Here is a 6,349-nt window from a genome sequence, read left to right as displayed (position 1 = left end):
TTCATTTGACTGTGGGGACCCCTGTTAAAAAGGACCTCTGAGTGTCTCAGGTCAGACCCCAGGTTGGGAACCACTTTGCCAAAACAGACCTTCACTTTACACACAATGAAACGGTCTTAATCAAGTTGGTTAATGGCTGCTGAAGGGGGGGCTCGCCTGTGTCAGGGGCCCTTGTTCAGTGAGGGTAATGGGCGGGGAACTGTTTGTGTGCCTTTTTTGAAATCCTCTCTGGTCCCTGCTGTGATGCGTACTGCAGGAGTAGGCTGGGGGCGCACACACGCTGCAGCGGCACGCACCACACACACACACACACACACACACACACACACACACACACACACACACACACGCATCATTTCCAGTGGAGATTGGCACAGAGACGCAGCGCCACGACCACTCCGATCTGTCTGTTTTGCTCCAGACTGCTGGAACTTCTGCGCAGTGAGACATAGAGGCGTGTAGATCTATCTAAGCTCGTCCCAGATAGTGGATTAAATTGACGCTTTCTTTTCTTTTCTTTCCCTTTTTTTCTTTTTTTTTCCTCTCCTCGTTTCTCCTCCTCCTCCTCCTCCTCCTCTGGTTTCGTGTTACAAAGCCTTGGGAGGGGAGTTGCGCGGAGAGCCAGTTCCTCTGTGTAGAAACTGAATGACAGGATCATATGGCTTGATTTTTCCTTATGGTCCAAACCTTTTTTTTTAAATAACAGAAGAAACAAGAGAGGAGGACAAGAAAGAGAAGGAGACACCCGGGACGAATCAGTGTGAAATGGGTGTGAGGATGTGGAATAATTTATAACTCATATACACAAACAAATCAGATAACGGAGAAGAAGAGAGAGAGGGAGAGAGAAGGAGAGAGAGAGAGAGAGAGAGACAGAGGAAAAAGGATCCTGGATCTGTCGTCAGAGAAAGACGGGAGAGGAAAGCGCAGGATGCTTTGCCTGTAATCATCAGCACCATCAGCGTAATAATAAGGTAAGTTTGGAGCCGTTATTTATCGCCATGGAGGCTGCAGTGTTTGTTGGGTCTGGATTAAAAGTAGACAGAGGAAGCAGAGGTAAATCCCGACTCTCCGGATCTCCAACTGTTGCCACGAAGCCCCCATCGTTTTTTTTCCTTGGGAATTCTTTTTTATTTTTGGGTATCGGGACGTTTGGAGATACGACGTGATGTTTTTTTCCCTCCCCACACACACACAGATCATTTCTATGTGTTGGGAGGTTGTCCGTTCGGGGCTCGATGCAGTGCAACTTTATCTCCATTTCGCGCAGTGTAAACACAGCGCACTGCGGTCAGGAGCTGTTGGACGGGGATCAACTCCGGGGTTTCACTGTATAGTGTGTGTGTATCTCCAGTGTGTTGCTGCTTTAAAATCAGCCCAGAAATGGAGCCTTATATTGTCTAAATGTGTGCTGTATCGTACTCGTAATATCCTCCTCATGCTGCAAAATGCTTGAGTTATTTCCCTGGGAGTTGAAATCACTTCATATGATCATAATTGGCTGTAATAATTCTAAGTCTGGAGTGTGTGTGTGAACTTTTAAAGACCTTGCTTTGCTTTGCTTGTGTTTCTTATCTCATGTGGAATCAATATAATATCCCTGACTTCTATTTTTATCTGCTTGGACTGAGAGTTTATAGATTATAGACATGCTCTGGAAAATGTCAAAGAGTTACAGTAAATATATGTATTATTTTAGAGGCATTTCCATGACATCCTGCTTGAAAACGTATGATTTTTTAAAAGCTTCTTGTCATATATATTCACTCGTAGCTGTCATTCATATATATATATATATATATATATATATATATATATATATATATATATATATATATATATATATATATATATATATATATATGTGTGTGTGACAGCCTCCATCCAAGTCCAGTGCCAGCCATAAGAGCAATGAACCTCTTGAATAGCTGCTTTCATTTCCTGCATGCTCAGCTGAAAGTCCAAAAATTAAGCTCTCATGGTGACAATAATCCACTGACTTGAGATATTACTTTAGAGTGCTGTCCCCTTCTGATTTTATTTTCTTATTTTTTGTGTGGCTTTTTAATGAAGTATTAGCTCCAGTTGAGTGATTGTTGTAATTACTGAGGAGGAGATGGACACTCTGGACAGCGAGCAAGAGTTGTTTAAAAAGGTGGTGGTTTAATGGGATAGGAGGAGGAGGTGGAGAAGGAGAAGGAGGAGAGAGAGGGGGGGGGGGGTTGCCTGTTTTTCCCTTTTCTTTTTTCTTTTCTTTTACAAGCTGTATGGTGCCACTGCCAGTTAACTGACAGACAGTACAGATTTTTTTTTTTTTTTTGGGGGGGGGGGGGTATGAACCTACAAGACCTTGAAAAGTGTTGTGGGAGAAGTTAGTAAAGTGGTGTTATTGCCATGTGGGGGGGCGGATGGGGTGGGTGGAGGATGACTTTATTTGAGTGTGATTGTGCTCGAAGATCCACTTAGCGCTTTGTGTATTTTCTTCATAAAGTTTATCACAGGATTTCCTTTTTTCATAAGGCTGGTGCATTGCCGCGTTTGTGTATGTCAGCATATAATTTGCCAAAGATTGATGAAAGTAATATACTGGTAGTATTCAGCATTAGCATTGAGCCGCAAGCTGACATTTGCGGTGCGGAGGGGATGTAGCAGAGGATAATCCTACCCAAATTCACTTTACCTCACCTTTTATTTTGCGAAAATCAAGTTCACAGACCTTTAAAAATAGACATAATCCTTGAGAGGAACACACAGAGTAGATTATGTTTGACTGAAGCAGGTTACAAGGAGATATGTCCTATTTTTGAAAAGGAGGAAAAGCAAATTGGTTGTTGAATAACATGTTTCTGACATCTGAATTATTCCCAATTTTGGGGGGAAAAACCTTTTTAAAATCCAGTTTTATCCAGGACAGTTGCAACAAAGGACACACACACACACATACACACACACACACACACACACACACACACACACACACACACACCGCAGCCCTGTGGCCCCAGATGTTAATGCTTCCATTGAGAGAGCCACAGGGCTCCTGCCGACTCGATCTCTTCATTGTCAGACAGACAATGGACTTCACATCCTGACAGCCAGCCTCCTTCCCATCTTTCCTCACACACTTCTCATGCTCCTCGCACACACACACACACACACACACACACACACACACACACACACACACACACACACACACACACACACACACACACACACACACACACACTCCTCATGCTCCTCACACACACACACACACACACACACAAACTCAAAAAAACGACACAGTCACGCAAGACAAAGGATCACATGCATCATACCACACATGTAAACAGGCATGCTTCTACACACACATAGCATGACCGCATGGTTCACTAAGCAGCTTTTAATGTCATATCATCGTTTTGGAATCCAAGGTGGACTTTTTAAAAACTTTGATGTGTTACTCAGCATGTGTGTGTTTATACTGTATATGCTGCATGCACATGGCCCGGCCGCTGGACATTTAACTATCTGTGTCAGTGTATGTGTTTTTTGCATGAGTGCACATATGTGAAACACACAGAAATTGTGTGTTTTGACACCAAAGAGCCAACATTGCATCATAGCCGTTACATGGTCACTGCACCAGATGTCTCCTGTCTGGTTCGCTCTGTTTACGTGTGTGTGTTTGTGTGTGTGTGTGTGTGTATGTTTGTGCGGGCGCGTGTGTTTAATTGTCATCTCGGTGTCACATGCATCACGTCAATGCAACAGATACGGTATCCCACATGGCGAGCAGCTGAATGCACGGTAAACTCTTGTGATAATGGGATGATTTCTGATTATGTAACTCCAAAGCTTCATGTACAGGGACACACACAGAGAGCATTCAGTCTGTGCTCGTGCTTCATGTGGTGCTGTGAGAGCGCACGGATCACAATTCGCTAACAATAATGTGTTTTATATGGTGGGAGAGGCTTTTTTTTTTGTTATATCCTTTGCTGAACAACAATTGATGCACCGGCTTCCCACTGAGGCATCATTTTCACAACAACCACCTTTTCAATCCCACTGATTTTGTACATCTTCTGCCTTTTTTCTCTTCTGTATAAAAATCTCTCTTAGAGGCAGATTTGCTTTAGTTTTCGCTTTGTCTTCAAACTGGTCTGTGTGTCATTGCTCTCCCCGCCAAGCTGAAGGGAGAAGTTCACATCACCAGTCATGCCCTCTGTGTCCTGATGCCGCATAAACAGAATCACCCCGACTCTTCTTTCCCCCCCCCCCCCCCTTTTTTTTGATGCTTCACACTGTGTATGTTTGTGTTGAACAGAGATATGGTTCACGGTAGGCCAGATGCAAGGTCTGGAGTGCAGAGGCAGATGGGTATAGCATGTGTGTGTGTGTGTGTGTGTGTGTGTGTGTGTGTGTGTGTGTGTGTGTGTGTGTGTGTGTGTGTGTGTGTGTGTGTGTGTGTGTGTGTGGACATATGAGTGTGTGCTGGAGGGAAACAGCGGGAGGCAGGGCTGAGCTGGACAGGCTGATGTTTAGAAAAAGAAGGAAGGGAAGAGACTTGTTTACAAGAACGTCAGAGTAAATGGACTGTGGCAGGGTGCAGGGTCACTGTGATATAAACCTTATGTTTTCATGCTTTCGGTTAATACGTGCTTGCATTATTATTGGTATCGCTTCATTATCAAGGATTGCTTGAGAAATTGCAAAATAGTGAGTGAGTGTGTGTGTGTGTCTATGCTGAGGAACACTGCAATGTGTACAGCTGTGGACTAAAAATGACACGGTGACTCTGTCTATCACTTATTCACCTTCACACACACTCACAAATGCCAAGGATTTTTATACTTTGTCACTTACATGGATTTTTTTTGCCATTGTCACTGGTGTTTTTTTTTTTTACTATTTCTTGAGATTAACACCAAAAACATGAACTGCTGCCTCCCTCTATGTGTTGTTTATCCTCCCCCTTCATGTGTTGTGTCTCTATTTCTCGTTGGCTTTCTGGAGAAAGGGATAAAAGTAACAGAAATCCTTTTTCGGTTTTGTTTCACTGATCTTTCACCCATTGAACTGTCTCCTATTTTGAAGATTTTCAAGCTCTCCTAGAACACAGCAATCTCGTTCTGTTCTATAAAGCAGTCTCGCTTTGTGAGGAGGAAATATAGGGTGGCCAAGATGGCTCAAAGCACCGAGAGATAAGAAAAGCACATGTTCGACATAAAGAAATGGAAAACACAAGTTTAAAAAAAAAAAAAGATGCAGAAATGTTGTCAGTCGTAAACAAGACGGAGACGGAGAGTTACAACAGAGTACAAGTTTCCTGGGGACACTAAAAACTGATAAACATGCCTTCAAGTGTGGCTGAAGCTGGCCACCTGTCAATGATGCTGGAAAGTAAGCCAAGAATTTATTTTAGTTTTAAAGCTGTGATTCTAATGAGAGAGATTTCCACCTAGTCTTTTCCTAATTTATATTCATGCATGTTCATTAGTTTGTTATGTCCCCTAGAAGCCTCCATTTTCATACCACTTACTTAATGTAATTGCAAACAGTGCTTAGTATACATTAATCGTCATGTACTGTTTTTGCAGCTAGAATACAAAAAAACAACAACAATGTGCAAGATTTTTACACGAAGAAAGATTTGATTCGAAAGTGATGCTGGGTTCCTGAAACTGCAACCCTGAAACATCTATAGCATCCAATTAAAATCCACAAAGAGAAAGCGAAATGTTCTTTTTAAAGATGTAATGCTTTATTCATTCATTATCCCACCTCTTAGCACCACCTGCAATTTATTTAAAAATGCAGCTGTGAACAGCACCTCCGTTTCCTTTGTGCATTGCATCATCCACAGTGTGTTTTAATATGCATAATGCACTTAATTCTGTCACCTTTTCCAGTGTGAGCACACCAAATACTAAAAACCTGCTCACACGCACCATATTGAATGGAATTGGGAGACAGTGATGTTGCTTTATTCGCTGTGTTTTTTTATTTTATGTTGCATATGTGCTATCGAAAATGCGCTCTCCAGGTTGCTCGTGTTGTATTTATGCGCAACATTTCCACTTAATGTGTCATACGTCTTGTCAAAATGGTGAATTGCCTCATTTGCTGCAGTTTGTGGAGTTCACAGCCACCATGGAAACCGAATCTGATATGACTACAATTTACTGATGTTATAAAGCTTCAGAAAGCACTTGCAATAATATAGAAAACAAGCACAAGCTGAAGCACACACACACACCACACTGCACACTACACAACCTCCAAGCCCCCTCTCAGCAGCTTTAACGCCTGTTGAGAAGTTTTCCGTCAGGCCGCGAGGATGGATCCAGAGGGTTTTTTGGCA

The 6,349-nt window shown here is 42.6% G+C and overlaps 1 protein-coding gene across 2 annotated transcripts in view; it reads left to right on the top strand.

Annotated features, from left to right (window-relative positions):
* The first annotated feature begins 754 nt into the window (after nucleotides 1–754).
* Nucleotides 755–6,349, top strand: part of sema4c (sema domain, immunoglobulin domain (Ig), transmembrane domain (TM) and short cytoplasmic domain, (semaphorin) 4C) — an 87,668-nt gene continuing 82,073 nt past the window's right edge. For both annotated transcript variants that reach the window (XM_062418158.1, XM_062418157.1), the window contains exon 1: nucleotides 755–974. The gene's annotated coding sequence lies outside the window, so the exon portion shown is untranslated. The remainder of the gene's footprint in view (nucleotides 975–6,349) is intronic.

This window comes from Scomber scombrus, chromosome 4 (genome assembly GCF_963691925.1).
Source record: "Scomber scombrus chromosome 4, fScoSco1.1, whole genome shotgun sequence".
NCBI lineage: Eukaryota > Metazoa > Chordata > Actinopteri > Scombriformes > Scombridae > Scomber > Scomber scombrus.
Note: the sequence above shows the minus strand (reverse complement) of the source record. Positions and strands in the feature narration are given on the sequence as shown.